Raw genomic sequence first — 16,361 nt, 5'->3', positions numbered from 1 at the left:
TTCCTTGAGTTAGTTATTTATGCAAGTTTATCCCAGAATGGATCAATCCCCAGTGCTTTATCCAGCGCCCAGCACCAAGTGGGGGATTAACATCAACTAGATGAATGAAATCCAAAAAGGTAGATTCATATAAAGTGATGTATATGAGCTAGAAAAGACTTTTTAATCTAAAGGATTAAAGTTATTACTACTAAAATTTACAACTTAAAAGCACAGCGTCCTTAAATTTTATCACAGTTCAGTGTCTCAAATCTGAGATGGTCACAGCTGTCCCTTCATCCTGTACATCCACTGATGTCACATGAAGCCAATGGTGAAAGTACAGTCCTTCCTTTCTCTCTCAAAATAGGGATGTTGACTCAGTACCTGCATCTCTCCTTTGCAGCCAGGGCTCAGAGGAGAAGTGATGAAATGCCATGAGGTAGATAATGTACCTAGGATTGTCAGTGTGAAAGAAAGCCAGCAGTGCCGGCAAACTTCGCAAAAAAAGGCTGCTCTCAAAAAATCCTGGCTGGATTTTTTGCAGATGCAAGAGGTTTAAATAAACATCCAAACTTTCTCATGCTTATCAAGACCGAACCTCTGAACCTGCCACATACAAAAAGATCTAAAGCAAGAGACTAAGAAAGACTCAGAGAGCTCATGAATAAAAATTATATCTAACTGAAAATGCCCCCTTGCTCCTGGTGGTTCCCACAGAAGGACGATAGACAGTATTTTGAACAGATCAGTCAAAACCGTCAGCATACGTAGGTTACACCTAAAACAAAGTAAGTAGCATGTGATGTCCCCTTAACAGACACAAACCTGATGACAAAAATGCAGATTTGCCTGGTGTAGCCCATCTAGAAGTATCAATGATTTTTTTTATAAAGAATGTATTTCTATTTGATTTCCATGAATATTTGATGTATCCATAGTCCCACGTTTTCATTTGTCTGCTGCATAAGCAGATGGCTAATAGTATAATACCTTGGAACTTATTAAAACATCTGAATCCCAGGCCATTTGGTTCATTTTGAATACCAAATTGAGTATTTGAATGTTTTAAAGTGCATAATTCTTTCCACCTTGATTAGATGTTTAAATTCTGTACATAGATGAACTAATGAAATCACAATCATGGAAAAGTTAAGAAATAAGGCATGATAGGTCCTTTTTAAGAAAAAAATCATTTATTCCTTAGGATGGAGGAGGTAAAAAAATCTTATGCCAACCCCTTCTTCCTTGATTATTTATATGGCACACATTATAAAGGAATGTTATCTTCTTCCATGTTACTCAAAATACCTTATTGTATTGTGTATTGAAACTAGCCGGCCCACTGGTTCCCAAAATCACTGGACGTGTCCCTGTTGGCTGTACCTCCATTTTTCAGTGATATTCTCTTCCCTTCTACCTCCGAAGCAATCCATTTCTTCCGAGTGGCTTCCCAAATTATTTGATAAAGATATTGGCAATTAGTTCCTCTGGTGACTTTTCGGGTGGGGCTGAGAGAACAGGTCCACATCTCTGCGGACGTGGGAAGTAAAGCAGGCAGGCCAAGCACGAGCTGTGCTGCTCTCTGCTCCCTCCAAGCTGGCCCCGATGCTTCTCCCATTGCCTGAGGATGTGGCTCCCGCCGCCGGGGGGCCCATGTCCGTGCAGCTTCAGGCCCTCCCTTCTGTGTGGTCCCACCTCTCAGCCCTTCATCCTGCTGTGGAATCCCTGAAGTTAAAAATACCGCCAAACAAGAATGATCCAGAGCCTCCCAGACACCCTGTCTCGTTCTCTGTCTACCCAGAGCCAAACTTCTCAGATTTGCCCACATTCTCAGCTTCTGCCTTCTCCTGTCCCTTTCACGCTTGCAATCCACCTTCAGGTCACTGAATCTGCCCTGTCAGCGTCGCCCGTGGCCCCCAAGTTGCAGGGTGAAAGGGGCGTTTCTCAGCCCGCCCTCCTCTTTCTCAGCTTGCAGCAGCCAATCGACACGTTCCTGCCGCTCCTCCTTCTCCGATGCCTTCCACCTACTTGCACTTCAAGGCATCACACTTTCCTGCTTTTCGTCCTGCTTTGTCGGCCACTCTTTCTCAGTTTCCTTTGCCAAAACTTTAAAAATGGTGGGGCGCCTCAGCGCTGACTTTGGAGCCCATTTCTCTCCTCTGCTGTATCTGCTGTATCTCCTCATTCGGCCTCGTCGATGTGCTGAAGGTTTACAGGTTTATGTCCTCAGTTCTAGCATCTCACCTGAGTTACAGGCCTATGACACTCACTCTCTGCTTGTTATTTCTACCTGCATAATCTAAAACCAAAAACGGGTTACACAACAGCAACTAAAGCACTGAATTACCGATTTAACTTCCCCATCTGTCTCCCCGCCCCCAGTCTTCCCCATCTTAGTAACTGGCATCGCTTATCCCCCTGCAGTGCAAATCATTTCACTAGCCCCACTTCAGATCGCTAAGTCAGTCCGACTGGCGTTATCGTCAAGATGTATCCCCAATCTGTTTACTTCTTTTCACCCCCAAGGCTACCATCCTTGTCTAAGACATTGTTGTCTGTCACCACGAATATTGCATCAGACCAGTGGTTCTCAAAGTGTGGTTCCTGGACCAGCAGCATCTGGGAAATTGCTAGAAATACAAATTCTGAAATATTGAATCAAAAACTCTGGGGTGGGTCCCAGAAATCTGTTTTAACAGGCCCTCCTGGTGATCAAGACTAATGTGCCTTTCTGCTTAATGTTCGTCTCAGATTATACTCTTGCAATAAAACTTCCAATGGCTACACTTCTACTTTTTTTTTTTTTTATAGAAAGAGTTTGGTTTTTATAAATTTATTTATTTATTTATTTATTTTTGGCTGTGTTGGGTCTTCGTTTCTGTGCGAGGGCTTTCTCTAGTTGTGGCAAGCGGGGGCCACTCTTCATGGCGGTGCGCGGGCCTCTCACTATCGCGGCCTCTCTTGTTGCGGAGCACAGGCTCCAGACGCGCAGGCTCAGCAGTTGTGGCTCACGGGCCCAGTTGCTCCGCGGCATGTGGGATCTTCCCAGACCAGGGCTCGAACCCACGTCCCCTACATTGGCAGGCGGACTCTCAACCACTGCGCCACCAGGGAAGCGCAACACTTCTACTTTTTATTTATTTTTTTAACCATAGTCCATAAAATTCTACCTGGTCCCTTTCTGTATCTCTGATCATATCTCATAGAGCATCCTGCACCCACCCCCCAATGCCCCGTTCTCATTGGCCTTCTCTGTTCCGTGATTACACCAAACTCGTGTCCACCTCTGTGCCTCATGATGCTTGTTCATCGTTCCTGCAAGTCTCTTCCCCAGCTCCTCCCAATCTGCCTCTTCCTTATCATTCAGCTTTCAGCTGAAATGTAAACTCTACAAACAATCTTCTCTAACCTTCATATCTGCACCCCAAATCACTTTCTAGTGCATAAAACGTTGATTTTGTTACTACTTACAATTATTTATTGGTTCGCCTGGTTATCGTTTTTCTCTCCAATAGAATTTAAGCTCCAGGAAAACGGTGACCTCACTCATTTCTCTATCACCAATGCCTAGAATAGTGCCTGACACACAGTATCTGCTGAATGAATGAAGATCTGTGTTCTAGTGCTAACCCCACCTCAGACTTGTTGTGTGACTTTGAGTTAGTAACTTTTCTGGTCCTGAATATCTTGCCCTGTATAAATAAGGCAGCTGGAGTACTTAATTTTCTGAATTTCTATCCTTCTCTATAATTTATTGAAATCTTTAAATGTAAACCCTATTTCTGCCTCATGTTTTAACAAACAAAGATGTTTCAAAAAATAATTTTATATACTGTAAAGGAATATCAGAAAAGATGCTTTAAGAAGAAGAAAAGGAAGATGAGAGAAAAAGGACTAAGGAAGCAAGAGAGACAAAGAGAAGGAAAAAACAAGAGGAGTAGGAAGAAGAGAAAGAAGAACCACCTGTGGTCCCACAAACCAGAAATAATCACTGTTAGAATTTTTGTGTTTTCCAGCCAATCTTTCTACTATGGGTATTTCCCTTCCTCATCCTTAAAAATGGAATTACATTGTACCTTTTTATAAATTCCCAATTTCACTTAATGTTTTATAATAATCTTTCCATACGTATTAGTTAGGGGTCTTATTTGCAAGCAACAAAAGTTGGTTGACTCTGGCTAAAATTAGCTAGAATTAGAAAAAGAATTCTGAAAAGGATATTGAGTAGGTTACAGACTCACCCAAAGGGCTGGAGAATCAGGCCTGGAGCTCATTGGCCAAAAGTAGCACCGAAAATGATACCACAGAATTGGAAAGTATGGCTGTAGCTATTGCCACTCATGCAGTCTATCGCCAGAATGAATTTTTTTTGCATCACCAACTTCCAATTCAATACTTGATGGCAAAGGCCTACTATGCACACATCCCTTCACTACAAGACAGTCAAGAAAACGAGTATCTGGCATTTTCAGCTTCTATGGTTGAAGCCAAATTGAGTTCCATAAGATAAGAAATTCCCCCAATATAATTCCTCACAGATGCTATGTGGCTTAAAATAAAAGACAAATTTTCACTACAGCTCACTCTTAAGACACACGCACACACACAAAATGCAACTATAATGCAATTAACCCTCTGAAAATATGCTCACCACTTCCCCAAAAGTGATCAATCCAAATTCTCATTAATTACTGCAGTCATCATGATTCAGAATGTCAAAATTATGTTCATTCTTCCTTTAGTTCTGTCGTAATCCTGTCTTTTTATTCTGTAGCCTATGGACTAAATGGTACGATGACAATAAACAATAACAAAAATACACACATACACACACACACAATGGATAAAAGGAGAAGACAGAAGAATAGTAGTTAATAAATATATGCATGAAAATACCAAGAATAAAATGCAATTACATGCTCAAGTTCCTGTTTCTAAACTAATCCCTAGGCTTCATAACCCTATTTTCTTACCTGTTTGTCCAGTGAATGAAGAGTCTGAAATAGCCGGTTAACAATCTCAGCATGACCAGCTATGTAATTTGCAGAGCCCAGTGCAAAATGAAATGTGAGACCCTTGTTAAAAATGTATTAAGAATTTCAATGGGACTTCCCTGGCGGTCCACTGGTTAAGAGCTCGCCTTCCAATGCAGGGGATGCAGGTTCGATCTCTGGTTGGGAGCTAAGATCCCACATGCCTCGCGGCCAGAAAACCAAAACATAAAAACAGAAACAATGTTGTATCAAATTCAATAAAGACTTTAAAAATGGTCCACATCAAAAAGAACTTTAAAAAAATGTATTAAGACTTTCAAGATGGCAATAGCAGAGCAGTGAACCAGACATGGGGCCCTTCTAAGCGAGGGGCCCTGCGTGACTGTAGTGGCCACCTGCCCATGATCCAGCCCCAAGTCTCAGCTTTGAATTCAATGGAACAAGCATTGTGTCCTATGGTAGACTGTATTTTATTGCTGCATCAGTATGTCTTCCATTCCACATGCTCATCTTCCAATGTGCCATTAACACTCCCCCACTGAGAGGGGAGGTCTATGTTTCTTTGCCTTGAACCTCCCTCCCTCCTTCCCTTCCTCCCTCCTCCCATGTACTCTGGTAACTCTGAGCTGCCCTGAAGCTGCCATGCTGGAAAGATCGCATGAAGATGTGATGGGCAGTGAGATGCCCAAGGAGCCCCAGCTGTTCTGGCCCCCAGATATTCTAGTCTTCCCACCCCAGGCACCAGACTTGTGAAGGAAGACGTTCTGGAGATGAGCCACCATCCCCCTTAGGGTAAAGGACAAGATGTTGCATCTTGCACCCGTATCGCTTGGATCTGTAGGCAACATACCCCTTACTTGGGACTGCTGCTCACACCCTTTATCAGATGACTTGAAGGGGGCCTATTTTGAGTGGGGCCCAAAGCAAGGGAGACCTCTGCTGTAGGTTTAGGTTCTGACACTCAGGCTCTGTGGCCCAGCAGATGCAGCAGCACTGGAGGAGCCTGTGTGTGGCAGCACCCGGGGAAAGTGTTGCAGCCTGGAGCCCTAGAGGTCTGAAGTGAGGCCCGCCCTCTGCAGCAGGAACTGTTTGACTAGCTACCCCCACGTGCTGCTGGGCCCTAGTAGAGACTGAGCACTTGACAATGGGCTATCAAGTAACAGAGTGGCCAGCCTGCCCATCATAGGCTGAGATTTGTGACAAGGTAGAGCCTGGGAGCAATCCATTGTGCCACGGAAATGGTACAATAGGGGATCATGCCAGAGTAGGGAGAGGGCCCAAGAAAGATGAGTAAGAGTGCCACCTCCCTTAGCTCATACCTGTGGCTTCAAAGGATGTTGATGAAGGAGGGAGAGCCTGGGGCTTCTCCGGGGTTGGCTCCATATATCTTTGTGTGATTTGAAAAGGGGTTCCCGCAGCCCTGGGGCCGACTGTGACCAACGGCCTCACCTGTATCAAGACAGTGCATCTACTTTCAAGGAGTGACCTTGTATGCAGACTTTCTCAAAGATAAGGGTATACACTAATCTCTCAAACATTCTATGTTTCATAGGAAAATGACATCATTCTGTAATTATAGTACTAATCTTAAATTAACCCTGCCTTTACTTGTTATAGCCAGATTATTTAGCTAGAATTAATGAATAAAATTTGCAATTTAGCTAGTAAACAATTACAAGACTTCTTAGGCCAATGTTAAATGAACTGTCAAAATACCTTTCATGCACATACAGATATATATAAACAATAAACAGATATATAATTTTTAAAAATTCTTTGTAGTTTACTGTATATCTCAGGATAATATTTTATATTCATAGTATTATACAATAACCCATCATATCTATCTATCTATCTATATCAACGTGTTTTTTGATACCCTTTAGCTCTGCTAAATAATAACCTTTGTATTATATTAGTGTTTGTCATAAATTAGAGGTGTCCTGACTTCAGATACACATGAAGTTTTATTGCCAGTCCATTTGCTTGTATTCAGTAACAGAAGGAACAGAATAGAGTTGCAAATGGATTCTTTGGTTCTAGCAGCTGTTCTAAACGTATCTAATTTGAATTTTCCATTTACACAGCTGGTTTTATTTGCTCTGAGGTATTACTGCAAAAAGGATCAAAGCAGCATATGTGTCACACTAAGCTTAAGGCTCATTTAAACATTTTATCTTCCAAATCCTGAACTACAATTGGCCCTTTCAAATTCAGATTTATACTTACTACTAAAATTATTAAAATTCCTGTTTTTAGAAAAGCACAGAAAAAAAAATATTGGGAATAAAATCCATCTCTCAAAGCCTACTAAATAATTATAAATGGAGCTAAAATTATTAATATTTCTTAAATAACTCTAAAAGATACGAGTGAAGTACACAAGTACAGCAATTCTATATTTGCTAGTATTCCATTTGTTTAAAATATTATTGATATTTGTTCCTACTTCTTTATTATCTAGACTCCTGATTCCAAAACTTCAGGCACAAAAGCCCTCTTGAATTTGTCCCATATTCTAATATTAGGAGCCTTACCTATGAATATTAACTTTATGTTTTGGTGATGACTTTCTTTATGGTATCTATTATAAAGTGATGGAACCATAAAAAATACATAAAACACATCATGTGGAGTATTTTATATTAAGCTTAAGAGTAAAAGCTACTGCAAAGGAGGATTTTCTGAGGTAATAAATCATCGTTTTGAAAATCACATTTTTTTAATCTAGTTTCATTTTAGAAAGATGAAATGTAGTGTTTGTATCAATAGAAACACTGGGTTTCCACCCACTCCCCAAAGGCACAGTTAGATTACCTATGGAAACAGAAAACGGGTCTTCAGCAAAGCTTAGAGGTGAACACTGTGATTTGCATCAACATTAAGTGCAGGCCACAATAATCACTCCCTTAATTTAGTGATTCCCTAAAGGGGAATGTCGGCTTGAAATCAGCCATGGTGGGTTTATTTACACCAAGAACATAGCTAAACACTGCAAATCACTCCAAGCCTCCAACCCTCAACCACAAGAACTGCTTGCTAAATATTCATATATTCTATCCCATCATCTGTAGATTTTGTGGTAAGAATTAATTAAGGGGATTGCACTTATATTTATCATTTATCATAGGAATTGTTAATTGCGAATTATAGTCAATAGGCTGTTAAATGTTTCTACGGAACTCCTTTTCAGAAGTAAACTCTCTGGAGGGAGAGCATCATATTAGCACTTGCTGCACCAAGCAACTGTTTTAGGAGCTGCCTGACCATTTAGTTAGCTGAAAGTATTTTACAAACCAATATTTCTCTGGGAAAAAAAAATTCACTCTAGTAATCATACATTCAGACCGAAAAAAACCCACACAGAACCTTAGCTTGGACACTAGTCTGTATTAGAAAATATAGATTTTATTCTATATTCCTGGATTATAGGCAATAAATCTCAATTTTCTGGTAGCTGGCTTGTTCCTAAGCTCATGGTACACTCACAGACTGACTTGGCTCTTTTGACTTCCATGTATTATTTTCACACTTGTGTTTATTGCCTTATCACTTTGGTGATTCTTTTTCTTGATAAAAACATAACAGAGAAAGCTTATTTTTAAAACCCAAATTAATTTGTTTCTAACCACAGTAGTTTTGCTGTAACATATTTATGTGCCAGAGCAAATGAACTTATTATTTAATTTTTCTAACCAATGGATATAGACCAGATTTAAACAGCGGGGGCACCAATATTGTCCTCAGGAGAACAAAGCCAAGGCTATCTGTGTTCCCTGTCCCAGAATCTCAAGGAGTTGCTAGTCAGCTGATTTGGGTTATAACTTTACAGTAGCTCTTTTTGTTTGTTGCTTTTTTGTGCTGGTGTAGATTTCATGGAGATCTCTTTATCAGACTGGATAACGTAACAACAGCTGGAAAGTTTGATTTCATTTTCTTTTCCTTCTACTTGTTGTGAGAGGCTTCTAGGAGCCTTGCATGCATAAGAGGTGCATTTTAATTATTAAACCATATAATAGGTTTTACTGTATCAAATTCGGAAGATCAAGAAGAAAAGCGATTTATACATGGCATCTATGATGTAGTATTATTTAAGACATAGATGCAATTTAATACAATATGTTAAATTTAGCCATTATCTGTAGGCTCCATCCTCCCCCAGATTTACGGAACCAAATAGGAAGACATGATTTTAATGACTCTTCCAAAACATCATGTTAACTGTGTGGGTGCTTTCAAGGAGCTACGCCTAGGAAGAGTATGAGATTCTAGAAGATCTTACTATATACCACTTAATTTAAGGCCTCGCTACAGCTAATGGCTGCAGTACCCACAGTGCACAGGACAAAGTCTGGAGTTCCTCTTTCCTTTTACAAGGCTTCCGGAAAGGCTGAAAAGTGGGAGGATAAAGCAAGGGTCTTAGGCAGAAACAGTAAAAACAGGAGAACAATTTGGACACAGGGAACAGTTGAATATCTTTTCTTCCACACATTTTTTCAGCATTAGAGCTAAAAATCATCTGGCTATACTTTAAGCAACAAAGTCATTACCTAACTAATCTCATAGTTACAAATATGTAACTTAAATATAAGAAGTGCAAGCCCTGAGTGCGGAAAATTTTTTTCTAGGTAATGTATTCTCTAAGGATATTTCAGTAATAAACAAATCTTATGGGTGTATACGCTCTTTAATAGATAATAGATAGATAGATAGATAACAGAGACAGACGATCAGATACATTTATACGAATATACATAACTGGCCCCCTTTCTCTCCCTTCACCCTTTGCCCATTCCCTATGGGATCCAGGAGCACGGGATCTGTCAACCTCTTCTTTCTGTGCCCACATGAATAAGTGTCCAATGTGCAATAAAGTATCTAAGCTACCATTGCTCCTCTCCATTTTTAAATTTCAGCCCCGTACTCACCACAAACCATATGACCAGTTACCCAGGATGAAGAAAGTTTCCAGTTGAAGAACTCATAGATGCCCTAATAGGAGCACAGGCCAGCTTGGGAACCAATTTATGGTTTCTGTCTTTATCCAGTAACTCCCTCAGGAGTGTCACTGCTTTACTCATTGTTTTGATAAAAGCCTCCTAGAAGGAGAATCTTAAGTACAGGTGCATATGGAGGCACTTGGCAATGCCCCCCACAGAGAGAGCTGTCATCAGTAAATCCGGCTCCTTCTCTTGTAACGTCCATTTTATGTTGCTAAGGAAGAAACAGCACTGAAACATTTGTCATGTAGAATATGTTTTTCAACTTGGAAAGCAACAGAATGTATCTCTGAGGAAAACTAATCTGAGGCTAGCACTGCAAATTAAATGGGAGGTTTCTGAGTCTGGAAATTTGATTTAAGGAATCATTCTTGCACAAATAGATTCATATTTGCATTTTCAGGTAAATATAAGCAGTATATCACTTACTTCACATGTAACCTTACAGCTAAAAATGGCGGGGGGGGGGTCGATTGGATGATGACAGTTAGGGGAAAATTATAAGAAGATAACTCTTGAAATAAAATGATATGATAAAAGTTGTAACCTGGCATTTTTTTTCTTTCTGATTTAGACAATGAGGAAAGAAAATTACAAATACTTTCAGTAATGAACTTGAGTTCCATGCAACTGACAGTAGAAGTGAGATTGGCATATATTTTGATTGACGTTAGCAGTCTATTCCTGTTTATTTAACTCTGAGTTACCATTATTTTGATATTAAGTTAATAGAGAGAGAAAAGACATACTATCATCTTGTCAAGCTATGAAGAGAAATAGATCTGACTTCCTACTGGGAAATGATAAACATATCTTCTTTCCTGTTGGGATAAAATCAGAACTGTAGTTCATTTTCTATTGGCCTTATACTGGCTGCCTCTGTATCACTGTTAATGTAGAAGTGGTGAGATGGTTTGTGTGTCAGAATCATGACGGTGAAAAATATCTGTGCAGGAGAAGAACGCAAAGGGGAGCCTAGGGTATAGCAATATGAGATAATCAAATGCATATGTTGGGTTTTTTTTTAAACATCTTTATTGGAGTATAATTGCTTTACAATGGTATGTTAGTTGGATATGTTGGTTTTTTAACTGTATTTTTAAAGTAAAATCTTGAATGTGCATAGTTAGTATATGCGTTTCTTCAGATGGCTGGTTTTTTTCTCATCTGAATATATCATTTTTTCTTTGTTATAGCTCAGTAAGTATTTATTAAAAGGTTCATATTATTGAAACTGTCGGTTGACTTTTGTTTGTTATGCAATTATATGTTTATCAGAAGCAGAAGATGAAAACTATTTAGAATGTCTGGTCTATACAGGGCAAAGGATGATCACAGAGGCCTCTTATGAAGGGAACTCTACCTCAGTGAATTACAACGTGATGGGAGTTAGAAGTTCCATGGAGCTTTTCACTCCACCAATGGATGTTTGAGAGAAAACATGCATTCTTGCAAAAGGAACACACTGTCAGCACGTGTCATCCCCACTAGACCTGGGATAAGTCACGAAATTACATCTCTCCTATGGTGGCCACACATTCCGAATGACCACATTCTCCCCACTGTGTTATGCGGTACAAGTCAGTTCACCTAACCTTCAACAATAGTTCTTTCCTCTTTCCTAACATAAGCCCTGGTCAAGTCCTCTGGTATCTACAAACATAATCAGGAAAAGGATCTCTACCTCATCTCAGGGGGCTCAATGGGGAAACCAAAATAAAAGTAAAGTGTAGAGATTTAATGGCCCTTTAATAGAACATCATTAAGTCATTATTAAAACTGCATTTCAGTGTTTCAGAGTGGAATCATTTCTTCCCTTGTTGATCTTTAAGTTTTCAGAAGTTCGTTCCTCCTCTCCTTACGATGATTACAAGGACATGAAATTAGATACAAAAAATTGTATTTCTTCATTCAAAAGAGTGGTTGCTATAAGCCTACTATGTGTTAAGCACTATTCTAGGCCCAGGATGCTGTGCTGATTAGACAAAGCTACTAACCTCATAGCGTTTATGTTCTAGGGGAGAATCCAGACAATAAAAAATAAATGTGTAATGCCATGGCCGCAGCGATAAAAGCTCTGAAGAAAAACAAAGCAGAGTTGGGGGAGTGGAGGATGGTCTGAGAGAAGAGAGACAGGTGGTCAGGGAATATGTCTCTGAGGAGGTGACATTTAACACAGAATGTATGCTGGTGATGTTAAGGTGTCAAGCCACATCGAGAAGCTCTCTGGAGGGGTATCCCAAGCCAAGGGAACAGCAAGTGCGAAAGCCTTGAGGAAGCAAGAACCTTGATGTAAAGGAATAGTAAAAATGCTGATGGAGCGAGTGAGGCTGGCTTTAAGATGAGGCCAGAGAGACAAAGGTCGGCTCACGAAGGGCGTCCTGGGTGACGTGAAGGACGATGACGTGAAGGGCTCTGGATTCTTCTCAGCATGACGGGGCAGCCACTGGGAAATCTACAGCATAGAAATGACATAGCAGATTTATATTTAAAATAAAATCCCTCTGATTGCTATGGGAAGAACTGGATGTGGGGGGAGGGCGAGGCAGAGTGGGGGACAAGGGGCAAGATGAGGGGCAAAGAAGACCAGGCAGGAGATGATGGTGGAGACTCAGACCAGAAGGCGGAGGCAGAAGTGGCAAGAAGATGTCAGACTCGGATCTATTTCAAAGGAGGAGCTGATGAGATTTGCTGATGGACTGGATGTTAGGGGAGAGATGAATAGTAGGGGTGAGGATATTTGTAGGATTATAAGTGGAAGAATGGAGTTATTATTTATGGGACAGGGAAGACTGGGGAAGGAGTGTTTGGGGGAGGAGCTTCCTATGCCCTTGGGAAGTTTGAGATGCGTATCAGAGACGTTGACATAGAGTTCAGAGAAGTGTTCTAGGCTGGAGATATGCATTTCGCAAGCACTTGAATATTGATGGTATGTAAATCCATGGGACGGGGCGAGACTCTCCAGGAAATGAGCTTAGATGAAGAAGACATATGAGGGCTGAGCACTGAACTCTGAGATGTTCCGCAGTTTAGCAAGAGAGGAGGGGAGGAGTTGGCAGTGAAGATGAGGAGGCACAGGGAGGTGGGAAGAACACCAGGAGGTCACAGTGCCCTGAAAGCCAAAAGAAGAAAGACTTCCAGGGGGACAAGAGGCATCCCTACCTCATATGCACCCCAGAGGTTGAGTACAATGACCTTGGGACCTTGACAGTTATGTTTTCAGTCTGGAGGCATGGGTGGAGCTGGAGTGGAAGGAACTGAAGAGAGGATTGAAGACGAGGAGGTGGAGGGTCTGTAGAGACAATGCTTTCTAGATGGATGGTTAAAAGGCTACAGAGGATTAGGGCTGAGTCTGAAGGTGATGAGGATCCTTAGAAGAACATTTTTATTTTTATGGGAAATTAGTATGTATGTTTGTTGATAGTTATGATCTAGGACAGAAAAATAAACGGATGAACTAGGAAAGAGAGGGAATAATTACAGGATGGATGTCATTGTGTAGGTGAGATCCAACACATACGCTGAGTGGTTGGCCTCAGATAGGAGTACACAGAGTTCAAGCATTGTAAGAGATGGGTACACAGACAATGGGCAGAGATGTCAGTAGGCTGGTAGATTTGATGGAGGACAGACAGGCTACTTCTTTTCCTAATAGTTATTACTTTTTAAGTGAACTAAGAAGTAACATTATCATTTAAGAATAAGAAGAGAAGAGGGGTAATTGGAGTTTTGAGGAAAGAGAAGATGTGAAATAGTAATCTCCGGGTGGAAGAATTAGCTGACTAGGTAGTTAAAGCTGATTTTCAGGGCAGTGTTGAAGGCTTACTTGAAAATGTTGGCCATAAATGTCAACTGAGCTCATTTGGCTTCGGCATGGGTTTCTATTCAGCCCATTCTGCTGCTCACAGGCGGGTAAGGAGCGGATGAGAAGTGGAGTTCTTCCAAGTGAATGTGATGGAGAGAAGGTCTTGGGCATAGATTAGAGAACTCTTCCTGTAAATGGTCAGACAGTAAATATAGATATTTTAGGCTTGCTCTGTGGCCATACAGTGTCTGTCACAACTACTCAGCTCACCACTTTAGTGCAAAAGCAGCCAGAGACAATACCTAAATTAAAGGGGGTGGCTGCATTCCAAATCCACTGTTTATAAAGCCTGTCCACCGGTTGATTTGGCCTGAGGGCTCAGTTTACTGACCCATCGTCTAGGGCATGGAGAGCATATCCAGGAGATCTATTATAGTGATGAACCGTGGACTTGAAGATGGTGATGGATGAAGTGGATGTACAAGGGTGTGATGGATTGTAAATGGCTTGCAGGGCCCATGGGGTCAATGAACTACTGGAATGGGTGTGCTGACGAAAATGAACTGGAAAGAGAGAAGTTAGTGCTTAGCGTGTTCGCTACTTGACATCTAGTCATTAGAGGTGATGCCCTCTTAGATAAGAGCCCTACGAGGACAGGAACCTGGGAGCCTTGGAGCTTTGCGGGCATCCTTTAAATGTTCCAGGGCTGAGCCTTGGTGAGGGGAAGGAACACTGTACCAAGAGCGAGGAAACCGCTCTCAAATCGGGGCACCTAGAGTTTCTGTAGGTTTCCTTTATAGATTGCCATGAGCGGCAAGACGGGCCTGACATGCCAGGACTCAGATCTCCCCCAAACCCTGAGAGGGATGGCACGACCAAATAGAAGTCACTTTGCAAGAGTCTGTGTGCCCTAAATTCTCACTTTAATTCATTTGTTGATTACTTCCAGCATATCTGATACCACATCTATTCCAGATCATCATTTGTTAATGTTCTATGGGGGTGGGGGGGTGGGACAGGGTTATTATTATTCTTGCAATATCACCTTAGTTGATAACTTTCACCCAGCAACATTCTTGCTATATGTTTCTCAAATAATGCAGTATTTTTGTTGTAAGTCTTCTCATTAGGAAAATTTAACAGTCATTACAGATATAAAATATTATTATTGATAGTCAGATTCCCAAATTAACTCATCTGTTTATTCATTCATCTTATATGTTAGTCAGATAAAATATTTAAGGCATAGTCTCCGCCCTCAAGATACTGAGACTGGAATTGGAGTGGATAATGTAAATAAATAATTGCAAGACACTGAATTAATTGCTATTGCAGAGCAAAAAGAGTAATCATTTGTAATGCATCACACGTTTCTTTTTTACTGCTTTCTACATGCCAGGCAGGTAAAAATAAATAAGATATTTTCTTTTCTGTTCGGGTGCTTAGAGGCTAGGTGTGGATATATAGACAGGTAACTGCAAGACAACACTTACTGCTACAATAAAAGGTATGAATAAGCTACACTGATAACACAAAGGAGGGAAAGATCACTTTGTATGGAAAGTGAAGAAAGCTTTCACAAAAGAGAAGACTCCTGAACTGGGTCTTGTAAGATGATTAGGATATCGTCAAGAGCAAAGGAGCATTCTAGGGCAACTGGTAAACGTGTAGAGTTTGAGTTTGGCTGGAGAACTGGGACAAGAAAGGTGAGTAACAGGCCATGAGGTTGGAAAGTTAGGAGAGCCAGAGAAGAGGATGCCAGAAGGAGGAATCCAGACCTTATCAGGCAGGCTTTGGGAGACCCAGAAGAGTTTAAGCAGGAAGATAAACGTCAAATTTGCATCTCAGAGAGATGGTAGAGAATGGATTAAAGGAAGGTGAGAAGGGAGGTGAAATTTTTCTAGTTTATTTTTCTTTACTTAAAAAAAGTTTTGTTTTGGTTATGACCAAATAAATTGATATCATAACCACTAATGGGCCGAGTTATGAAACACAAAACCCAGAGTTGGATGCTTCACCAGGTGCTTCATCATTTTCACCTGTGCTGGTTAAGGTCCCCTCCTCCGCATTCAGTGTTTGGAGCCATCACTGCACAGACCAGGTCACATGGCAGATATCCATATATGGGTCTTTCTCTGACACCGAACTGGGAATTCCTTGAGGAACAAGACTTGTTTAGCTGAGTGTACATCTGCCTAAGGTCTCATTGTACAAGCTCAACGATTACTGAACTGAGCAAAACACTTATTGTTTTATAATCAATAGATGTTGCATAATTGGAGTTGGCGGGCAGCGGGGTGGGGGGAGGATATGTCTACTAGCAATCTTCTTGGTGACCTGAGGCCTCACCAAACAATGGAAACAGGGCAACATGCTCAAACGTCTAAAACATAGCTTAGCTAATATTGCTAACTTAAATAATCTAAAAGAAAAAAGAAAGGGACATCTACTGGGTTTAATGTGATTCTAACTTCTTCAAAGTAGATTTTTTTTAACCTGCTTATAATTTACTTCCTAAGATGGTTCCTCATCGTACAATACATGAACGTGACATAAAAGCAATTTTGGAGGCAATATTAG

The 16,361-nt window shown here is 40.8% G+C and overlaps 1 protein-coding gene across 1 annotated transcript in view; it reads left to right on the top strand.

Moving 5' to 3' along the window:
- The window catches only part of FAM110B (family with sequence similarity 110 member B), a 200,752-nt gene that overhangs the window by 158,369 nt on the left and 26,022 nt on the right, over positions 1 to 16,361 (top strand). The gene's annotated exons all lie outside the window — the stretch shown is intronic.

The sequence above is a fragment of the Balaenoptera borealis genome (genome assembly GCF_965194805.1).
Source record: "Balaenoptera borealis genome assembly, chromosome: 17".
Lineage (NCBI taxonomy): Eukaryota > Metazoa > Chordata > Mammalia > Artiodactyla > Balaenopteridae > Balaenoptera > Balaenoptera borealis.
This window is presented reverse-complemented; position numbering and strand designations above follow the sequence as displayed.